The sequence below is a fragment of the Macrotis lagotis genome, chromosome 1, assembly GCF_037893015.1.
Source record: "Macrotis lagotis isolate mMagLag1 chromosome 1, bilby.v1.9.chrom.fasta, whole genome shotgun sequence".
Classification (NCBI taxonomy): Eukaryota; Metazoa; Chordata; class Mammalia; order Peramelemorphia; family Peramelidae; genus Macrotis; species Macrotis lagotis.
The window spans coordinates 306,173,299-306,198,257 of NC_133658.1; the positions used below are offsets into that span (position 1 = coordinate 306,173,299).

Genomic DNA, 24,959 nt, shown 5'->3' on the forward strand with positions numbered 1-24,959 from the left:
AAATGAGGAAGCTAAAACCCAGGGAAAGGAAGATACTCACCCAAGGTTGTAGAGGTAAAAAGTAACAAAGACAGTATTTCAATCTGGTTCCTCTGATTCTTACATATGGTCTTCTTTTCAAGACATATCCACTGAGAATTCCCTTATTTTATATTTGTTTGTTTTTATTTTTGAAACTTTTTTCAAGTAAAAAAAATATTTTTTCTCCTTTTCATCTCTCCCCAAAATAATTAAAAAAGAACAAAGGAAAAACTGGACACTTTTAACAAATATTCATAGTCAAGCAAAACAAATTCCCTAATTAGTGATATGCAAAAATGTATGTATGTATGTATAATTATCTAATTGTGTCATCTTTCTCTAAGAAAGTGGGTGGCATGCCTCACTCCTCAAAAACAAAACAAAATCTCAATTGGTCACTGTATTAATTAGAGCTTTTCCATCTTTCAAAATTCTCTTTCCAATGCCCTTGTTTTTATATAACTTGTTCTGCTGATTCTGCTCAACTCTCCATCAATTCATCTAGGTTTTTCTCAGTTCTATCTGAAACCCTCCTTTCCAGTTATTTCTCACACTATTCGATCATTCCCCAATTGATAGGAACCCTCTAGGTTTCCAATTATTTGTCACCACCAAAAATAACTGATAAATAAATATGTGTGTGTGTCCATATATAGTTGATATTTTTTCCTCTCTGTTCTTTTAGGGAATATTGGATTAGAAATAGTAATGCTATTAAGTTAGTGGGTTTGGGGGCATGCTTCCAAATTGCTTTCTAGAATAGTGAGACCAGCTCACAGTTCTATCAACAGTGATTGAGCCAATTTTCCCACAACTCCTCCAAAATCTGCAGACATGTGGCAAGTTATCCTTACCAATCTGAGGCATGAGGCAAAACTTCAGACCTGCTTTAATTTGCTTTTATCCAATTATTAATATTTAAAAGCATTTTATATAACTATTGATATGTTTTGATTTCTTCCTTTGAAAACTCCCCTTTCATATCCTTGACCATTACTTAACTTTTATTTCACAGAAATTTCAGAAATACCCATGTGTCCTTGTTGTTTTCCCCGGAGAGAATATAAAATTATTGAGTTTATATTTTAGTTTTTTTCCCTATCCCCCTTTAATAGCAAGTGATGGTCACAGGGCAGTACAAACTAAGAGTTCAATAAATGCTGTTGATTGTTGCTAGGATGTCTTCTTGGTCTCAATTACCAGGATCAGTTTCTAGATCCACATGGAGTTGCTGTTGCAGAGCTCTGCAGCTTGGTGAGAGACATCTGGGACATTCATAGTAGTAACAGGGAGGAAGATCAAATCTGAGTCAGACCTGTTACTCTGCAGAGGACTGTCTCGAAGAATTTGGTGTCAGCCCTCCTGCTGGTCACACTTTTGCAATGATAATCATTTCCTAAAATGGTTTCATTTTACAAATGAACACCAAGCACCCCTTGGAGAAGAAGTTTGCAGAGATTAAGTAATTAGCATTTCAAAGTGTCCCCCCTTTTTTTTTGGAGGGAGGAGGCAGGGTGAGAAATTCTTCAGAAAGAGGTGGGGGAACTACTCCTTTTAATTTTTTTCAAAGCTTGAAGAGGCATTCAGAGTGAAAATAATCACAGCCCCATTACTGCAGCTCTGCTAACCCAGCTCAGCTTCAAAAGGATGAGCATATCTCTTAGCCAGCCTAGCCTGAAAGACCACTTAAGTGAGTGATGGTTTATTAATACTATGACTCAGCCACTTCCCGATAAGAAGAACAATAAAGGGTCAAAGCTTGAGCATCCCTTACAGGAATTAATGAGAACATGTTGCTGGTAATTTGGGCTTTTGGAGATTACATTTAAATTAAAAGGCCCTTTTGTCAGGTTTGAGAGGACTTTCAAGACACCCATACAGTAATGGAAGCAGGCAATGCTGTATTTCAGCTTGGATGTTGGTTACTAGAGGAGCCTGGAGCAGTGTAAATGGAGACTCCCGCTAATGAGGTCAGGCAGCTTCCATTACATTTTCAAAGTTTATTACACATATGTTCTGTCTAATCTGGTACCCTTCTTCAACTTCCCCCTTCTATCCCACACCTTCTAATCAGGTATGATACCAAATCTAGAGACCCAAGGGACCTCTCTCTCAAATGAAGAAGTATTCAGTCTTCAGCTCAAAGAAATTGGGAAACAACCAAATGCCATATTGATAGTGCTGGGCTAGATTTCAAGGTCTGGGTTCAAATATTGCATTCTTCATCTGATAAAATAAAAAGAATGAGCTTGATGATTTCTGAGGTTCCATTCAAATCTAAATTTTTGAATCTATGAAGATTGTGTGACTTTGGAAAAGTAATTTTCCTGATCTATATAATGGGAAATTTACTTAGGGAAGACACCTTTGTATGAGGGATTGCTGAAGTTGGAATCAAAGACTATTATCATTAGGAACCTCAGTTTCCTCTCTTGTAAAATAAGAGGACAAACCTAGATGACCTCTATAATCCTTTCAAGTGGCAAATTTACGATCTTAAAAGCACTTTCACACCAACCCTCCTTTTCAAAAAAAAGTAAAAGTATATATTGAAATATAGACTTGAGGAGTTTGAAGGAATGATTTTGTTTTCCTATACATTTACAAAACTATCTCAGAAAAACTCCAGGAAATAAAAATCTCTTCCATTTTACTATATTATTTCCAGAATCCTAATCAATTTGACAGATTGAATTGTTGACTTCACATTGCTAACAATATAAATTTCAGATTTATCCTGGAGTACAAAGTCCTTCTCAACCTGTCCCAAATTTTTCCAAGCTAATATTCTACCGCTTCACCCCCTGACACCACCTAAACTAGCTTGTACCTTGCAAATTCTGCTGAACCTTGAAAAAAAAATCTAGTTTTACTGATTTTATCAAGGTATCTAGTGCTAGAAGGGACCTTCAAGGCTATCTAATTTAATGTCTTCAATATACAGATGAGAAACAGTGGATAGAGAACCAGGGAAATCTGGGTTTAAATTCTGAGTTTGATATGTACTGACTGAATGACCTATTTCTTGTGGTACTGTAGCTAACTCCCTAAAACTATAAAATGTAGAGAGAATGCCAACCTCATTGGCATAGGAATTTCTTATTTGAGAGAGTTTCAATGTTTATGAAAATCAAAGATCTATTCCCAGTCTTTAATGACTGGGGAACTCCATTAGAACAGAGGACAACAAACCTACCAAAGTTTACAAAATAAGAAGCAAACTCAAGCTCTGAATGATTTTTTTACTCCAAATCCAGAATTCTCTTCCCTACTAGAGTTGACAACCTTCCTCACATCCCTAGTTCATCCAGCTTCAAGTCCACTCCTTTTTGAGATCATTTCTGACTTCAGATAGCCTCACTCAACAAGATATTCTTCAACTCTGAACTTTTTTTTAAAGAAAGATTTTATTTTGAGTTTTACAGTTTCCCCCCATTCTTGCTTCCCTCCCCCCACCCCCACAGAAGGCAGTCTGCTAGTCTTTACATTGGTTCCATGGTATACACTGATCTAAGTTGAATGTGATGAGAGAGAAATGATATCCTTAAGGAAGAAAAATAAAGTATAAGAGATAGCAAGATCAGACAATAAAATAACAGTTTTTTAAAATCTAAATTGAAGGTAATAGGCATTGGTCTTTGTCCAAACTCCATAATTCTTTCTCTGGGTACAGATGGTATTCTCTACCACAGATACACCAAAATTGATTGTTGCACTGATGGAATGAGCAAGTCCATTGAGGTTGAGCATCACCCCCATATTGCTGTTAGGGTATATAGTGTTTTCCTGGTTCTGCTCATCTCTCTCAGCATCAGTTCATGCAAATCCCTCCAGGCTTCCCTGAATTCCTATCCCTACTGGTTTATAATAGAACAATAGTGTTCATGACATACATACACACACACACACACACACACACACACACACACACATATATATATATATATATATATATATATATATATATATATATATATATATATACAGGCTATGCACATTTTTATTACTCTTTGAGTGTAATTCCAAATTGGTCTAGAAAGGTTGGATGTTCAACTCTGAATTTCTACCTCATTTATTACTTGTTCCACTCATTTGACACTGATCAGCTACAGCTTCTCAATTTTTTGTGCATCTTCTCAACTAAATTATAAAGTTCATGAAGAGACAAGGAATTGTCCCTTTTTGCATGCTCCAAAAGCACCCAGCAGTGGTTTGAACACTGTTTATGAAATGAAATTTTGCAAACTGATTACCATTGAAACCAATGCAAATACATTATAGTTTAGTTTATGTTAAATGAAGCAGAACTCCATCCCTACCATTTTGTTCATTGAAGAGGCTACAAACCAAGGCTAAAGTGGGGGGGGGGGAGTTGGTGTGTGACTTTCTGTCTTCTAATGATCGTTTACTCAGTGTAATCTCTGATGCTGAGATGCAACAAAGTATGTATTGATTTCTACTGTTTGCTCATCTAATCTTGACCTAACACTTTACACCAAGAAAATAGTTTCTCCGCCAGTCAGTACCACAAGATTTATACATTGAAGCAATAATTACTACAAAAAATGGAGAAATTTTGAATGCTGTAGATAAGTTCACTTATCTTAACTGTATACTTTCCAGAGATGTGCATATAGATGATGGGTGCATATAGATGCAGCTATTCCCAGACCATAGTACAGCATTTGTGAACCCCTGAAAGAATGTAAGAAATAATGGAGTTATTAGACTGTGTATCCATCTAAAGGTTGAGAGAGTTGTGCATATACTTCATTTTTGTAGGTCTGTGAAAATGAACAGTCTACTGCTGCCATGCCAGAAAAAATGAACTGCTTCCATTTGAATTATCTTAGGAAGATTCTGAAGATCACTTGTGAAGATAAAACACTACACACTGAGATCCTTTCTCAAAATGAACTGCCATCCATTCAAAATCTGCTTCAGAGAACACAACTCCAATAGATTGGCTATGTTGTTCAAATTCCAAAGGTACATTTGTCCAAAAGACAATATTATGGAGAACTCATAGAAAGCAGGATTACAGAAGTAGTAATACAAGGACATTCTCAGTCTCTCTGAATGACTTTAGTGTTGCTTATAAAATAGGGGAGACACTGGCACAGGATCATTCAGCATGGTAGGACTAGATTAAAGAAGACACTATGCTCTTTGAGCAAAACAACATAGTGGAAGCTCAAAAGAAGCCAAGAAAATAGCAACTTTAGAGACATCCCCCAACCCAAAGGGTCACATGCATTATTTATGCCCATTCTATTGTAGAGTCTTCTGAGTGCCTATGGTTGGATCTATTAGCAGAAACATACTACTTTGATCCAATACTGTCAGGTCATCTTGATCTTCTTTGAGCATGAAGAACAGACACTAGAACTTTGCTAGACTCTACATTTTCCATCAGCTCTTCTGCTTGGTTTGTCTCCCCAGAAACTCATACACCAATACTGCATTGCATATTCTCTCTTTCTTTATCCCTTTTCTGATTACTTTTGTGAATTTTCTTCCCCCCATTAAATGATAAGCTCCTTGAGAACAGGACCTGGCTTTCTTAGTTTTGTTTGTGTTCCCTCCACTTGTTAACTGAATTGAATTGAAATTGAATCTGTGTGGTAAGCTAGTCATAAGACCCCACAGTACTACCCTTGCTAGGATAATCGACTCTCTTGCTAGCCTGGTTTGTACATCCCAACCTTCACAATGGCAAGTCTAGGTTGGAAGAAGAATACCACCATCATATGACCAAAACTCAAATTCTCTCAGAGTCCTAAGACTTTGGGAGGAAGATACATTACCTTTCCTTTAATTTTAGCTCCTGAATCCCTAGAGATATGATTACTATCACCATAAAATCAGTTAATGACAATGATAGCATTAACTTTAAAAATTTGATTTTTGTTGACATAGTTTTAAATTTATATTCCCCTTTCCCCATATATTCCTCCTTTACCACTTCTCAGAGGGTCATTCCATATAACTGAATTTGTTAGGAGAATAAAAATAAAAAAAGAAATCAGAAAAACTGATGAATACATTGAAAAAATCTCAATTTATATTCCATGGTCCACATTCATGGACCCTGTCCTCTGCAAAAAAGTATGGATGGTGAACTATTCCTATCTCTTCTCTGGTGCCAAGTTGGTCCTTTAACATTTTACATTTAATTTTGGTAGTATTAACTCCTAAGTATGAAATATTTACTTAATGATACTGCAAAAACAATAATAATTAGTAATTAACAATTACTCAATCTAAGACAATGTAACAGCAGCTAATACAACACAGTTAACACACAAACCTGGGTCTTACTTTCCTACCATTATATACAACATCCATGGGAAGTATATACTTATAGAAACTTAGGGAAACTCAAGAATAAGTATAACGCGCATACTCAGAGCAACTAACACTTTTGGACTTCAGGTCTTAATGTCCTTGATTCCTTCAGAAACAATTTGTGCTATATAAAGTTGAATCTCTTCTAACCCCTTCTACTCTTTAATGATGAAGCAATGAAAAAGAAAATTCACAGACACTTTTAAGAGGGTGTTGGGAAAGTATTGTGTTATTATAATAATATTATTATAGTAAGTGCTTCCCTTTAGGCAGAGAAGTGTAAAGCTACCAAGTTGGCTAGCTGGGCAATGCAAAAAAAAGTCCAGTCAGCTCTTCACTCAATAGATGCCAACTTGCCCTGCCAACTATAAGTTTTTCTTTACAAATCTGAGCTCACAGTAAGACTATTTGGGATGACTCTCTGAGAAATGCAGACAAGCCCAAAGGATGCTCTGTTTCCAAATTAGTTTCAGGTTTATTAAAATATTCACAAAGTTATTTTCTCCTTCTGTTTTCCCTAATCAAACCAGAGATGTCAGTAGACAATAACAAATTTGTCTGAGGATTTTTGTCTCTTTAAAGGGCAATAGTTAGATTCAGCTCTCTTCTAATAAAAAGATTCCCAACTTTTTTTCTTCCTGTAATCTGCAAAGTGATGCTTTTCTCACAATTAGTAGCCTCTCAAATATAGCAGAACCTTTAAGTCAATCATCTCTTGTTATCTTTTGGGTTCTTCAAAATTTTAATATTTAAAATCATAACTTTCTGGTGCTCAGTGACAATATTTTGAAATAAAACTCACAAAAGCATATCTTTTGTTTGTTATAAAATCAATGATCTTTATTTTACTATCTTATGGTCTCAAAACTGTGACTCTTAACCTCTAAAACTCTAAAAATAGTTATCTAAAATAATCTCAGAGACCAGAATGATTTACTATCGTAATCATTCCTTTTTCCTCAAAGAACTCCTCTCATTTCTGTATTTGGTCCACCTCACATTCTGTGACTGTCACATTTTAACAGAACTTTTCTTCTCCCTTGAATTTTAGTAGTGTTTCATGAGCAAAGTTCTTTTTCTGCCCCTTTTGCAACCCAACTATTTACATATGAAAAGGGAAATACCTTACATCCTCCACAAGTTGATTTAATTATTTTTATGCAAAACCCCCTTTTTTGCCTCTTTCATCAAGAAAAATGTTCACATATGAAAGGGGCAGTTTCTTCCATTTGCATACAGATGATAAATGAATCCATGGGAGATGATGAAATCACTGAGAGAGAGATGAGAAAGAAGGGAATAGCAGGAAAGGGAAGGGAAGGGAAGGGGGAGGAGGACAATAGCAACAATAGCAATGACAAAGAGAAAGAGAGAAAGAAGAAGACCACCTCTTGGTTAGGAGGTGGGTAATATGTTTCAACATGAGCCATCCAGAATCATGGATAATCATTCCATTCAAGGTTGTTTTTCTTAATGATATAGTTATAGTTTAAATTGTTCTCCTGTTTCTTGATCCCTCCCTTTATTTTACATGTGAGGAAGCTGAAGCCCAGAGAAATGAAGCGACTTGCCCATGATGCATGGGTGTTCATTCTCTTTACCAATAGATAGCAAAATGTTTCCTTAGACCTACAGCTGCTTTGGAAGAACTAAATCAGAATTCCGAAGGGATTCAAATAAGGCAAAACTAGGGTGCATCATCACACAATTCTTTTAGAGGGTCACAGAACCACAGGGTTTCAGCTATTCATCTTCTTTCCCTGGAAGACCCTATAGATTCCTCAGCAGCTTCTCCTCCCAGCCCATCTCCCAAGTAGACCAGATGGCTATTGTCCAGTCATTATAATTTGTCAAATATTGTCAATACTTCCCCCACCCCTAAGTACAAGGGGTAAAACTGTCTTTGACAAGTTATAAAATTATGTTTCTGAGAAGTAGGGAATGCATTTACAAGAAGTCAGTCATATATGTACTAGCACATATGGTACTATTATTGCCAAGATGTATATAATCTATAAAGGTTGGCATTTTTTTCATAAATTATCATCTACTAAGCCACCAACCTGGAAGCAGACTAGTTAATAGGTCAATATAAAGAAATCTGAGGGGCGGCTAGGTGGATCAGTGGATAGAGAGCTGGCCCTGGAGTCAGGAGTACCTGAGTTCAAATCCTGCCTCAGACACTTAATAATTACCTAATTCTGTGGCCTTGGGCAAGCCACTTAGCCTCATTGCCTAGCAAAAACCTAAAAAATAAAAAGTAAAGAAATCTGATTTAGAAAAGAAAATGAATAGGGACTGCACCATTATCTCCTTTGGAATAAAAAAAAAAATCCCTGATAAGGAAATGCTTCTGCTAATGCAGGAAAGCATTTTCTCTGTACCTTAGATTCTTAGTTATCTAGAATACTAAGAGATTAAGTAACTGACCAATTGACACATAGTCAGTATATATATCAGGCCCTGAATTTGAATCCAGGCCTTCATATACCCAAGATCAGATCTCTGAACCTATTTCCACAATGCCTCTCAGAAAAAAAAAAATTAGAGGGAGAGTATCTCATTCATTTTTTCATTTAATAAGCACAATTTTGGACAACCCAAAGTTGTCCAAATCTTCCATTCTGCTATGGAGGATAGAAATGAAATAGAATATATGGTTCCTATCCTTTATTCTCTGCTTGGAAATACAAAGAATAGCAGAAAAAAACAGAAAAATTACCAAACAACATGTGTACAAGTACATGGAAATACAATTTAATCTGTATAACTATGCTGGGGAATATAATGGAAAGATTACTGGATTTGGAGTCAGAGGATGCAAATTCAAATCATAATTTTGTTACTTATTACTTATGTGACCTTAGATAAAGATACTTTTAGACTCTGAGCTTCAGTTTTCTCATTTGTGAAGTATAGTTAGATGAAGAGACCTTGAGGAGGGCCTCTACTGTAGTTTCCTTTTTCACTATAAATCATGGAATCCTATGATTCTCCCCTCTTTCTGTTAGTGCAGGAGTCTCTCCACACATATACATACTACACATATGCACATGCACACAAATATAAAAACAATAGAGACAATATATACCTATCCTTCCTCCTACCTTCTTTATATTCTTTGAGAGAACCACCATTCTTCCATTCATTTGGGTTTCCTGAAGAGTCATGCTCAACACTTATTCTTATTTACTCCATATATTCAGTCCATTTTTGTAATATATAGATTCCATCTCCCCAATATCTCTGACATATTTCTCCTCATTACTCAACCTTCCTAGTCTAGGCTCTAACCTATCAAACTAATTAAATGACCATCTAATTTGTCTTCTTAGATTCATTCTCTCCCATCTCCAAGTCATCCTCTGCACCTCAGCAAAGTGATATTCTAAAAGAAAGATAAAACTACTTATAACAAGATATCAGCAGCTTTCTGAGCTGCCTTGGAGTTAGGACAAATATCTTCACCAAATATACAATTTTGTACTTCTAGTTCTTCTTTAAACTATTTCTCAAAATAATCAGATTTATAATTTATATACTTACATTACTTATAACAAGATATCACTGCCTTGCTCAAGGTGCTTATTATCTTTAGGACAGAAATTCACATTAGAGCTTTTGGTTGTAGGAAAATGAATGAAATACTGTGTCTTAGGAAGATGCATCCATGAGGGATGAAGTAGAGTGAAGAGAAATTCAAAAAAAGATGAGTAGGCTGTTGGATATAGTATCCTAATAAAGATGGTGGCAGTGAGAATGGAGGCTATGAAAAAAATTCTGGGAAGAAATACTTATTAGTACTATTGCAGGAAAAAATAAGTAGTTTGGGCCTTAATTTTTATTTTTTTAAAAATGTATTCTTAGCCACAATAATCTTGCTGCTCTCCTCTACCACAGGGCAAAGAAGCTTAGTAAAGATCCAAATATAAGCAAATAAATCCAGGTGTGCTGCTAAAACCAAAAACATAAAAAATGATTCTGGGAAAATATAAATAAATGTAAACAGAAGACAACAAATAAAACCACCTAAATAAAAATGTCAGACCCCTGGCCTGATATATTAGCAGCTATTTGTGTTGCTCTGAAGTTAGGACAAATATCCTCTTCAAAACATATGATTTTGTACTTCTTGTTCTTCTTTAAACTATTTCTCAAAATAATCAGATTCTCAGATAAGGGGTTAAGCATGTAGTGAAAAGAACATACAGGTCAGAAAATCTAGTTTCTCATTTCTCATTGTTTAAGTCACAGAGATATTGCATTTGGTCTTGAAAGGGTCCTGAGAGATCATCTATACCAGTAGTGTCAAACCCAGATAGAAAGGAGTCACTAAAACATACGTAAACATTCCTGTATGTGCATATTGACTTAGAAAAACACATTAATATAGTTACTTTTATTGATGCACCAATACTTTAAAATCAGATAGAAACTACATCTTGATCTGTTTAGGCTGCACCTGAGAGTGTTAGAAGCCCCTCTGTATCTTTTTCTCTGTTTTATTTTCAACATTTCCCTCTTTGTTAGAGTTTTTCCTTCTATCAATAAACATAATCAAGGTCAGGCCTCCATCCATTAAAAAAATGGGATGATTCAATCATTCCAAATCTTTAAATGCACATACCAAAAAGGAATCATCTTCATTCTAGCACTCGTTCTTCAACCACTTGATTTATAGCCCAACTATTCTACTGAAATCATTCTCTGAGGTTCTCAATGACCTCTTGAGGCAACATGATATAATCAATGAACCAAGAATCACAAAGATCAAGATTTCAGTTTTGCCTCAGATATTATTAGCTATTGTCACCCTGGAAAGTCTGCCTCAGTTTCCTCATCTGTAAAAGAGGAATGATATACTTATATCTACCTCACAGAATTATGATGATCAAATCAGATAGCTCCTTTGGAAGTACTTTGCAAATTTTGAAGTGCTTATAAATGCTAACTATATTGTTATTAATCATAGTTTTGTGACCTTTTTTTATTCCTTAAACTCTTACACATTTTAGAGCTCTTAAAACTTTTGACTTCTCCTCCTCTATTATATTTCCACATACTCCCCCATTCTTTAGTGCTTTAGCACCCAAGTTTTCTTCCTGCCTACATCACTATTCCTTCATTTTCTCTTTTCCCTAATGGTGGGTATACCTCCTAAGGCTCAATCCTGGGAGTATCCAGCTTTTCTTTTCTCTTTAAGGATCCTAATGATCTCATCTGTTCAGTAAATTTTTGTAACTGAATTATCCAAAGTCACCCAGTTATTAAGTTGCAATGATAAACCATAAATCTAGATCATTTGACTCTGAATCTTTTTACTACTCCACACCTGCCTCCAAAATAATAGCTCCAGACTTAAGGCTCCTCATCTGTAATAAGTAAAGACAACACCTTAAGCATCCACTATATTTCAGTTTCTCATTAAGTATTTTAGAAATATTATTTCATTTGATCCTTACAAAAATCCTAGAAAGTATGTGCTGTTATTATTAGCTTGATTTTATCATTAAGGAAACTCAGGCAGATAGAGGTTAAGTGATTTTCCCAGGATCACAAAGCTAGTCAGTGTCTGAGCTAAATTTAACTCAGGTCTTCCCATTTTGTTCCCTGTGTCTTTTATTTGCCTTATGGGGCTCCAGACAACAAACCTCAAAGAGTTGTTTTGGGATTAAATGAGATAATAAAGATGTAAGTGATCAAAAACATTATGTCATACAAATATAAAAGATAGTCAATATTATTTCAGCAGTGATAGAAAGAATAACACAGGATAAGAAGCCATTAAAAACAATGTAGTTCTCAGGCTCCATTGGGAAGAGTTTACACATCACTGAAAGTTAAGATTTTCCATTATTGATTAGAGAAATGCAAATTAAAACTATGAGAGACTACCTCACATCTAGCATATTGGCCAAGATGACAAAAAGGGAAAACAATCAATGTTGGAGAGATTGTGGGAGGATAGGAACATTAATGTACTGTTGGTAGAGTTGTGAACTCATCCAACCATTCTGGAGAGCAAAATGGAACTATGCCCATAGTACAATAAAACTGATCATACCCTTTGGCCAGCAATACCAAAACTAGGACTATATCTAGAAGAAATCATAAAAAAATAGGAAAAAATTTGCATGTTCTAAAATTTTCATAGCAGCTCTTTTTTTGTGGTGGCAAAGAATTGGAAATTGAGGGAATGCTCATCCGTTGGGGAATGACTGAACAAGTTATGGTATAAGAATGTTATGGAGTACTTTGTTCTATAAGAAATCATGAATGGTTGGACTCTAAAGAAGCATGGAATGAATTACAAGAACTAATGCTGAGTGAAGGAAGCAGAGCCCAGAGAACACTGTGAGTTGCTCAGCCTTGATGGATGCAGCTCCTCTCAACAGTTCAGAAAATTAGACAGCCCCAGGAGATATATTATGGATAATGCTATCCATATTCAGAAGAAGAAAAACAAAACCAAATAATGAATAAACCAACAGAATCTAAATGAGCACTTTGTTCACTTTTTAAAATTTCTCCTATGTTTTCTTTCTTTTCCCTTTGTCCTAATACCTCATACAGAAAATGACTAATATGTAAACATGCTAAGCACAAATGTATACATACAATTTTCACCAGACTGTTCATCGTTGAGGGGAGGGGATGGGGAGGGTGGAAGGAAATTGTGTAACTTATAAATATGCATATGCATGCAGATGAATGTTAAAGAAAACTTTCATTACATGAATTGGAAAAATAAAATAAAATATCAATTGGGGAAAAAAGAAAGTATAGATTTGCTAAAGTATAATAACTGAGTAACACCAATACATCTAATCCATTTATAGTTTTCCAAAGAGCCTTATGTCTATATGTGTATATGTCATTTAGCCTTAGCTAAATGGCAAAATCCCTGAAGAAAGGGGCCATACTCCCTTTTTTCTCTCCATTTTTTACATTTCTGTTATGACTACCACCATCCTTCCTTTGAAATATTGAAGATTTCTTTTATTTCTACCCCTCCTTCAGTCTCTATATCCAATAAGTTGAAATTTCTTATTGATTTGCTTTCTCAATATTTCTAGCACACTTATCTCCACTCACATGACCACCATCCTCACTCAAGGACTCATCTTTCTTGAGTTCATTTTATTCTAACCATAATATGTGACTCTTTAGTGAAGATAGATCTACAAGAAACCTTCACTGATCTTTGAGAGCATCATAGAGTAGTAAAAGAACTCTGGACTGGGATCCAGAAGACCTGGATTTGAATCTAAACTAAATGATTTATTAGCTGTAACACCTTGACCAAATTGCCTTCCATATGAATAAAAAAGGCATATGATTGATTTCTAGGTCTTGCAATAGACAGAGTAGTAGAGTGGAGTTAGGAAAATCTGACTTTAAATTGAGCTCATATATTTACTAATTGCATGACTGAATAAGTCACTTAACTTCTGTTTGCTTTCATTTACTTAGTAGTAAAAGGAGGATAATAATGGCACCTATCTTTTGGATTGTTATATGATCTCTGCCAAATAGACTATGCTCATGTTTTCTGCCCAATTTACTATTGTTCTCTAGCTAACAAAATCTACCTGTGTGTTATATAATATACAATTATATATATATATATATATATGTATATGTATATTATTCCTCATCAACACATTTTGTCCTTCAATCAAATATGAAAACATAATTAAGACAAAGTCCATTGGTCAATGTTAATTACCAGAATGGTGGCAAAAGACAACCAATACCATAGTAATTTAAAGTAGGAAGACACATATTTGGGGTTAAGCAAGATATTAGTCAAGGTCTGGGGATTTAAAAGATAAACTGATTAATGTACCCTATCCCATTTATTTCCTGAAACCTTTTATTTTTAAAGACAGTTTTATCTGTGCCTTTTGTTTTAATATAACCTACAATGTATCCCTTCCTAAATCCCAGAAGGCTATGCCTAATAACATAGAACAACAAGAAAGTAAGTAGTTCAGCAAAACTAATCAATTAACCAAAAAAGTCTGATATTCTTGTCAGTGTCCCACACTTTAGGTTTCCTGTTTCTGAAAAAAAATATTTATGAAAGTGGGAGAGGTATTTTCTCATATTTATTCTTCAAGATCTTGGCTAGTTATAATTCTACAGTATTCAATTTTGTTTGCTTTATTGGTGTTCCATTTATATTGCAGTCATCATCTTATTTTGTTTTCTTCACTTTGCATCAGTTTACAAGTCTCCCATGCTTCTTACTATTCATAGTTTTTCCATGTTGCTCTGGATGACAACTTGAGAAATATAGTGTAGATGTGTGTGTTTGTGTGTGTATGTTGAATTAAATGGTTGTTGAGGTCCCTTCCAACTCTTACATGACATGATTCTGTGAGTATCATATTCATCACTTTTTATTGTACAGAAAAATGATGATACATTCATGTCCCACCCTCTATTTAGCTATTCTCTACTTGATTCCCTGTCTCTCTTTCAAATTATGTCCAAAGCTTACTATGATAAAACCACTGAACGTCAGCTAAAAGTGACTTCAGAGACATCTAGTCCAACTCCCTTATTTCACAAATAGCAAACTAAGAGCCCAGAGAGGGGAAATGATTTACCCAAGGATAGACAGATCATTTATAGCAGAAACTTCACTCAAGTCAATTCAGCAAATATTTACAGGTTACCAACTGGATGTAAACCCATCCAAAGAACAAAAAGTCTTTTCCTTTTTAGATCTTAATTAAATATTAATTTTTTCCCAATACAAGTAAGCATAGCTTTCAACATTCAATACAGCAAAATTTTGAGTTCCAAATTTTTCTTCTTCCTTCCCTTCCCTCCCACCTCCACAAGACCTCAAGCATTCTTATATAGGTTATACATGGACAGTCATATTAAACACATCTCCATATCATTCATATTGTAAAGAAAAATCAGAACAAAAGGGAAACACCAGGAGGAAGGGAAAAAAAAACAAATTTTAAAAAGTGAAAATAGTATACTTTGGCCTGCATTTAGATTCCATAGTTCTTTCTATAGCTGTGGATGACATTTTCCATCATCAGTCTTTTAGAATGTACTGTTGAGAAGAGAAGTCTATCATGGTTGATCTCTACACAACACAACATTGCTTTGTACAATGTTCTCCTGGTTCTGCTCACTTCTCTCAGCATCAGTTCATGTAAAATTTTCTAAAGTCTTTTCTTTTAAAGCTATGCCATTTGAATGATTCCTTTGCTCTGTCTCCTCTCTGGATTTACATTCTCAGTTTGTTTGTTATCTCATTATAGTTTCAATTTGTTCATTCAGACTTGGGCACATATTTTATTGTTTCACAAGTCTTCTAATTGTATACTTCTTATCTCATTGACTACATGATAAGTTCATCCAAGGTTTTCTGCAGTGTGTGCTCAAGAAAGCTAACTTGCTTATAATTTAGTTTCCTTTATCCATTTGAAAATGAAAATGGCTTACAATTATAGCCTGGTAAGGAACTCCCTCTTTATAGGTTCATCGTAATCTCTCTCACACAGAGAATCTCTAAGTATGATCTGTATCATAGGGAGTCCAGGAGAGCAAAACTATTTTTCCTAATAATACTAAATGTTAATAACAGGAAAATCATTCTTCCTTTTCTATCTACATTTCTGTGTGAGGCCAGATTATTATTTTTAATTAACCTCATATAAAACAATATATAGGAACAGATCAAATGCAGATGCAGATAAGAGAATCGCACTGTCTTTCCTTGTTGTTTGTCCTGTTTCAAAGAGGATCCATGACATAATGGAGTGATGTCTTGATTCATTAATTATTTGGATTTAAATGAGGAAGATTTACACAAAGTCATCAATCTGACTGTCTCTTTCAGAATCATCAGAGTCTAGTGTATAAAAGTCAAGATGACTGGAGATGCCCTGGTGGATAATCTTGGCATCTTCAATTGTTTGACCAAGCTCTAAGTACTTCACAGCACCTGCTTCAGCTATCTCCATGGCCATAGGAACAAATTTTCTCATCCTTCAATTCCACCAGAGGACGTCTTTTCATGCTCACCCCTAACTCACTAAGGGTAAACTGTTGGTTACCTTCAGCCTGGTTTAGGCCATCTGTCAAAATGGTTATATTGAGATATGGTCACTATGAATACCATAGGTGGAATTTTGTTGAGAGTTGAGTGAAGATAGACACAAAAGATGGATGAGTAACTTTGAAAAGGGCTCAGAAACCCTCATATCAGAGGTGCTAGTCTTCCCTGAATAGTCCAGTCTGTAATTCTGACTAGATTTTCAAAAATATGCAAAAACAATGCCATTCTTGTCTCTATTTTAAAAAATCATTTTCATTAAAATTTTATTTATTAAAATGTAATAGTCTTATTAAGGTCATATTAAAATGACAAAAACTAAACAAATACCAATTTAAAAAATACAAATGAACAAAAGCTATTTGGAATCCTCAATAATCATTGGGGGGGATGGTTGTTATTTATAATTTTAAACACAGACATAAATATAAGCCTGTTTATACAAAATGGCACTAAGAGAATATTATATCTCCACTTTGTATGTATAAATGATTTTCACAATGCAAAAACAGAAAGAAAGAAAGAAATGAAAAAAGAAGGAGAGAGAGAGAAGGAAAGAGAGAGAGAGAGAGAGAGAGAGAGAGAGAGAGAGAGAGAGAGAGAGAAATATTTTATGATATCTACTAGATGTCCAGTTTGAGCTTCTGAAAGGTATTTGTAGATTTGAGGTAGGAGATCAGCAAGGAGGTTGGAGAAGGAACAGTAAGTTTGAGAATAGTCAATATAAAAAATAGTAATTAAATCCATCAGAGCTGATGAAATCACCAAGGAAAATGTATATATAGGAGGGGGAAGAGAACATGGGAATAATTGCAAATACAGTGGGTGGTCTGGAGAAGGATCCAATAATGGAGTCAGACAGTTAAGTCCTAGGAAGATATTAGGGATATACAGAAGTTATGTGGTTTTCTTAGTTCACACAGCTTCTAAGTCATGCAAATTGTAGGATCATAGATCAGGAGTAGAAAGAGACCCCAGAGGCCTTCTGTTCCATTCACTTAATATTACAGATGAAGTAAATGATATATAAGGAGGCTAAATAACTTGCTCAAAGTTTAACAGACACTAAGCATCAAAGATGGAATTGGAACTGAAGTCCTCTGAAATTAGATTTAGTGTTCTTCCATATAGCATGTATTACAGTTGAGATTTGGATCCAGATTTTTCTGACTCTAAGGCTAGTTCCCTTTGCTCTCCATTGCTGTGAAGACATTACTACTCAGCCCCACCTTCAATGTTGGCCATGATGCTGCAAATCAATACACAGTAAACAAGATGAGAACGCAGACCATAAATATGAGGCTGTCTATAGAAAATGGTACAAAGAGAAAATTATATCTATACTTTGTATATATAAATGATTTTTACAATGCAAAAATAAATACAGTTGTTTCATCACAAGACATTGTTGCATCAAAGGAATTGCCATTGATGTTTGTACAGATAATTTATTTTTATTATGATATTGATTGAATATATAATTTTTAAAAATTTGAAATAGAATCTAAGATGGAACTCCTTGATGTAATGAGTTTAACAGAACAGTTTCTCACTCTGTGCCTGTGACTTATTGTCCTGATAAAGTATCAAAGGACACCAATTGATTTTTCCAGTATCTACATAGGATATTCTTATCAATATTATTTGTAAAATATATGACTTGAAAAATTTATAATATTTTAAGTAGTTATAAAAATTCCAATATCAGTCCACAGTTAGAAACTGACATGGAAACACAATACCTTTTCCTCCAGCCCCCTTTACTTTAGTTATCTATTTTTAGAATAAATACACAGAAGAAAAAGCCTCAGAGTAACTAATCTCTACAATTCAAATAAATTCAATTTTAAAAATAAACTATTCAAACATCTACTACATGACAGGTACCATGCTGTTGTTAAGACAAAAACAAAAGAATGTCTGTCCTCAAGAAGCTTATTTTGTCATGGATAAGTAGGGAATATGACACATACATAGATAAACAGATATAAAGAATAACTAAATCAGTGCAATGTAATTTTAAGGAGAGAATGACTTGAAATATATCCTAATTTTGATACAATAAAATCAACATGGATATAAACCCTGAATATTATGGAAAGAATAAGAAGGATAGAAAAGAGAAACAGAGGAGGAGGAGGAAGAGGAGGAGGAAGAGGGGTTGGAGGAAGAAGGAAGAGGAGAAGTTGTAATCAGACAAAGTGCTGATTTAATAGACATGACTAGGGGAGAATTCTTTACCATGCAAGTGATAAAGGAAAGCACAAAAGATAAAAAAAAAATAAGTTAAATAATAAAAAAAAGAAAAACATGTTTACTAACAAAATTAATGCAAATAAGATATGAAGAGGAGTTGTTTGGAGAAGAAAAAGTTTTACATCAAATATTTTTGATGAGAGAACTAAAAGGGATATGTAAAGCCTAATCTATTCTCAGGTAGAAAAGTGATTAAAATATTGGAGCAAACTATTCTTAAAAGGATTAAAAACTATTAGTAACCTAATGAATTATTGTTCTAAATCACTAATAATAAGAGAAATGCACATCTAAATATCTCTGAGATTTCAGTTCACCACTAGAAAAAAATAGCAAATGTGATGAATGATAAGAATGGCCAATATTAAAGGGGTTGTAGAAAAATGAACATCCTAGACTGTGAGTTCCTTAAAAGCAGGATTTTTTTTTATTTTGCCTTTTGTTGTATCCCCCCAACACTTAGCTCCTAAGCTTATAACTTGCTCTTCAAAAATTCTTATGGACTTGACTTTGCTAATATACTATTGGTGAGTTTGAATAGGTTCAGTAATTCTGAAAAACAATTTGACATTATTCAAAGAAAATTATTAAATTGTCTATAATTTTAACCCAATAATTCTGCACTTAATTTTATCAATCAACTTGTCAACAAGTATTTAAGGACCTACCTTGATAATTCCTAGGGACATAAATACAAAGAATGAAACAATATCTACTTGCAAGATCTTAGACTTCATAGAGGTGAATAATAAAGCTAGCAGTCTTGTGATAGAAAAAACTATAAAGAAAGTAGATTCCTAATGGTAAAACAAATTGGCATACATGAATGTAATATATTAGGGCAGCTAATATAAGTGGAGGATGCTGGAGTCAGGAGGATCTGAGTTCAAATGTGATTTAACCTTAATTGCTTCACATCCAGGACCATCTCCAGTCATTCTAATTCATATCTATGGGCAGCTAGGTGGCGCAGTCGATAGAGCACTGGCCCTAGAGTCAGGAGTACCTGAGTTCAAATCCAGCCTCAGACACTTAATAATTACCTAGCTGTGCGGCCTTGGGCAAGCCACTTAACCCCATTTGCCTTGCAAAAATCCTAAAAAAAACACAAACAAACAAAAACTAATTCATATCTAGCCATTGTACTCAGATGACTCTTGAAGAAAAATTGAAACTGGTGACTTAGCACAGCATTTCACTTAAATCTAATTCATTTACTTTCCATGGTTCCTCCTGGATTTCATGGTCTTCTTAGAAAACAAAGAACATCATTATAATATTACAGAGTTGTTAAAAATGAAGAAGATAAGTACAATGAAGTAAGGGAAGACATATGAACTAATGAAAAGTGAAGGAAGAAAAACCAGGAAAACAATGTACAGAATAATAAAAATATAAATAAAAGGAAAAACAACAAAATAATCAAAATTCAAATTTGTAAAATTATAATGATCAAACCTGGTTCCAAAAAAGAGATATAAAAATTCTTTGTTCTTCCTTATTTGCTAAGGTATTTATGACCTATGGATTTGGAACACTGTAAATAATATTAGATGGTTGATACGTTGGTTAGTTTTAATGAACTTTTCTTAACTTTTCTTCTTTCTTATTAGTTTACCAGGGCATGTAGGTTGCAAAGTAGAAAGAGTGTTGGCATGAAGACAGAAAGGCCTCAGTTAATATCAGACATCAGTCATTTACTAGCTATGTGACCCTGGACAACTCATTTAAATTTAAATTTCCTCATCAGTAAAATGAACTGGAGAAGGAAAGGGCAGACCAGTCCAATATCTTTCCCCCCCCAAAAAAAAAAATCCCAAATGGGATTATGAAGAATAAGCCATAACTAGAAAGAAACTAAATTAGTATGCCACGTGCTCTGAAGCTCCTAGAGAGTTTCTGGATCCCCAGAATAAGGATACTGCTTATCTTATCAGGGTTCTAAGGGTATCCTTGAGAGACTGGGATTTTCTTTCTAATGCTGTAGCTCAGAAGTCCCAATAATTATCAGTTGATTATTTATAGTGTGTCTGACAGCTTTAAACTTAAAGCCAGACTTAACTTTAAGAAAAAAGTATTGGCTGAAGTAGTATGTAAAACTATATGGTAGAAAATATTCCTCCCAAAGACTCAGAAATTCTCTCTTACTTGTATATAGAGAGTCTGAGGGATAGGGGGCTTAAGCCCAAAGATCACATGAAGCAAAGGGGTAACATGACTTCTGGATGTCCTTGTGGAATGTTTGACATTGCCATTAAGCATGATGAAAATTTTCTTATGGCCTCTTTGTAAAGCCTTGAGTCTATGTCCCATTTGTCAGCTGCTGATACCAGGGAGGGAGGGAGGAGCTATTATGAACCTTGGGATGTGTAGCACACAAACCCAAAGGAAGAGAATAACTCAAAAACACCTGCATGCACAGTCTCATTGAAAATTCTTAGAAGAAAATATGTCAGAGTTTTTAAAGTGAGATAAAATTATGTAATAAATTAAATGAAAGTAATAAAGGAAACATTAAGAAAAGAAAGGAGTTAGGAAGAAGAGATTGGAAAGAGTATTAACAGCTTAGCAAAGAGAATGCAAAATTTTGCCCAAGTGACTGATTCCATGAAAATTACAATGAGCCAATCAATCAATCAATACAAAGGGAGGAAGGAAGATAAATTTAGAAACTCAAAATTTGGGGTGGCTAGGTAGCTCAGTGGATAGAACACTGGCCCTGGAGTCAGGAGTACCTGAGTTCAAATCTGGCTTCAGACACTTAATAATTGCCTAGCTGTGTAGCCTTGAGCAAGCCATTTAACCCCATTTGCCTTGCAAAAAAAAACTCAAAAAAAGAAACTCAAAATTTAAGAAGAGAATGTTAAAAATTAATAAATAAATAGGTAATCTAGGCAGAAACATCTAGCCCATTGAGTGGGACTGATTTGAAGAATTTGTCAGAGCACATGATCTCAAGATGAGAAGATATACGTGACTTGAAGAACTTCTATTCTCAATAAGTTGAACACTAATGTTCTTATAAAGTAGCTTGTAAAATGTTGTTCTGAATTCCATTCATTTGCCAAATTTCATTAAGTGATTAACTATGCCAGTGGAAAATTTTTACGGATTGCCATTTTCTCTGAAAATGGCAGGTTTTACCATTAAATAATTCAGGAGTTTGTTCATTTAATCTTTGAATTGACTGAGTTTCATTACGTGAGAAAATTTTCCTGAAACATTCAAATGTGAAAAACTAAACTGAATAAAATTTGTATAGTATACTGTCATTAATTGCACTATTCTCTTAGCAAAAAAAAGACAACTTGGAGGGGAAAAAAATCTATTCATTTATGCATTCACTCCACAAATATTTATAAAATATCTACAATAGGACAGTTATTTTATTTGTTTGTTTGTTAGTTTGTTTGTTTGTTTGTTTTGCTGGAACTTGCAGACTTTAATCATCTGTCAGAACTGGATCACCCGGCCCTTCCTCTTCTTGTCTCCCCTCAGCTCGAAGTGCTCGCAGCGCTTGATGGCCAGCATCCTCTTGGACCGGCCGTTGGGCTCCACGCACTCGAGCCGCAGCACGATCTTCTTCGTGGTCTTGGCCTTCTTGGGGAAGATGGGCTCGGTCTGGGCGCCGTAGCCGCTCTGCTTGCGGTCGTTTACAGCGAGTCCTTGCCCTTCTTGCACTGCGTCACCTTGTGCGGTTTGGTGCTTCCCGCACTTCTTGCAGTAGGTGCGCCGGGTGTTGGCCACGTTCACCATGGCGGCGGCGGCACCAGGGGCGCGGGGGGCCTCACGCTCTTCGGGGCCACGAAAGACTCGGGGGAGACCGGGAAGGCGCAGGCGAGTTCTGAGGGGAGAAGGGGCCGGAGCCCAGCGGAGCTCAGCGCGCGCCGCCACGAGGCTCGCGGGAAGGAATTGCACAGTTTTTGTATTAGACAGTAACCCTACTAAAAAAATGAGGACAATCTCCGAACTCAATAAATGGCTGTCATCAGCTTGACCAGAATATGAAACATATAAGAAGGAACCATGTGAGATGTTTTAAAAGGTAAATGGGGCATATGCTGTAGCAGGCTTTAAATGAGAAATGTCAATGCCAAAATGGGGAGTTTATGTTTTATTCTAAAGAAAATCAGGAGGCAATGATCATTTATTGGGGAGTGAGATGATCCTAAATGAAAATAGTAGCTTGTAAAGGGACAGAAGGGAACACACACACACACACACACACACACACACACACACACACACACACAGATATATATTATAATGTACAATACTATACTTAATACATGAAATATATATATTAGAGATTGTGGAGATTGCTTAGACACAGGGAAGGGAAGGGAAGGGAAGGGAAGGGAAGGGAAGGGAAGGGAAGGGAAGGGAAGGGAAGGGAAGGGAAGGGAAGGGAAGGGAAGGGAAGGGAAGGGAAGGGAAGGGAAGGGAAGGGAAGGGAAGGGAAGGGAAGGGAAGGGAAGGGAAGGGGACTCCAAGATTGTCAATCTCAGTGACTGGATGACTAGATTTTTGTTCCTTCAAAACAGAGAGGAAAATTTGGAGGACAGGCAAGTAGATTTTGCAAGGAAGATAATGGGGCCTTAGTGGCTTAGTGGGATGGCAATGCTTATAGATGGACATGTAAAGAGCTGTAGTAGCCAACTGATTTTGGGGATTTGGGACAATATTGAGAGGGGGGGGTTAGATCAAGAGATTTGGAGGTCATCCACATGGAAATAATAATGAAATCCATGGAAGCTAATAAAATCACTGAAAGTGTATAGTCACAGAAATCATGGTTATAAGAGTCAAAATTACAGAAAAGTCAAATAGAATGAAGACTGGGAAAAAAAAGGGATTGGATTTAGCAGTTAAGAGATGACTACTAATCTTGGAAAGAGGAAGTTAAGTTAAATGGTTTTGTCCAAAGCCAAAACTATAGGAGAGGATATAAGTCTAGGTCACTTTTTCCCAGATGTTTGTCTGTGAAGAGAGAAAGAGATGTAAGACCACATCTTATGGTATGGCAGAATAAAGCGAGAGGTTTTTGAAGGAACAGGGTAATGATGAAGAGGACACATGATTGGCAAGATGACGGAGTAGTTGCTTTCACTGTCTTCAACCTAAAAATCTCAAAAGAATTAAACAGGCACTAAATCTATAACAAACAAAGCTAAATCAATGAGAGAAAAAAACATGACAAAAAAGCAAAAGTCTTTGAGAATGATATGAGGAAAGATGAAAAACTTAAACCTTCTACTCACTACAAACACTTCTCTCTTCCCAATTTCCTTATTACCATTGAGAGTAACAACTTCCTCCCATTCACCCAGGCTCATATGTCACCCTTACTCTTCCTTTGCTCTCAGCCCACATAGCCAATCTGTCACCAAATTTTGTCATTTTTATCTTGACAATATCTCTTCTATGTGTCCCCCTTTTCCCTACTAACTCAGCTGCCACCATGATGCAGGCTTTCATCACCTCCTACTTCCTGCTGGTCAATAACTCTGTTTCATCTCCTTTTTCTAGTCTATTCTCCAGTTAGTTGCCAATGTGATCTTCCTAATAAGAAAGAAGACATGCAGACAACTATGTACAATGAAGTCATATGTATATATATATGTATATATATATGATATATGTACATATATAGTGTATACTATACGAAGTGTGTATACATGTATGTATGTATATATATATATATATATAAATACACATCCATATAAAAATTCAATCAAGGTATCCATAAAGTAAATGGTAAATAATTTCATAAGGAAAGCACTATAAGTGTGTGGGTGCATGTGTGCCATTCTAATTATGCTACTTCATTACACAATAAGTATCAGTGACTCCCTATTATCTAGAGGATTAAATATAAAAACGATTAATAATTTGTTACACACACACACACACACACTTGTAGCTTTCTAATTTTCTTACACTTTTATTTCTCTCCATAGACTGTGCAATCCAGTGACACTAGCCCTCTTACTATTCCTCACAAGATACCAGCTACTGACTCTTTACTGGTTGTGCCCTCTTACTAGAAGACTCTTTTCCTTCATCTAGCATTGGAGCTTTCCAAACTTTCTTTAAGACTAAACTGTAGTCATCTTCTGCAGGTCTTTCCTGGTAAGTACTTAATTCCCAGTGCACAGGGCAGGTATGCACACGTGCGCGCACACATACTGCCTTCTTTCTAAACTTACTTTGACTTTACACTATATACATTTTGTATGCACATTGT

General features: G+C 35.3%; 1 pseudogene; it reads right to left on the reverse strand.

Moving 5' to 3' along the window:
* Positions 1–22,165: 22,165 nt before the first annotated feature.
* On the reverse strand, positions 22,166–22,468 carry LOC141517034 (large ribosomal subunit protein eL42-like; annotated as a pseudogene).
* Positions 22,469–24,959: the final 2,491 nt, after the last annotated feature.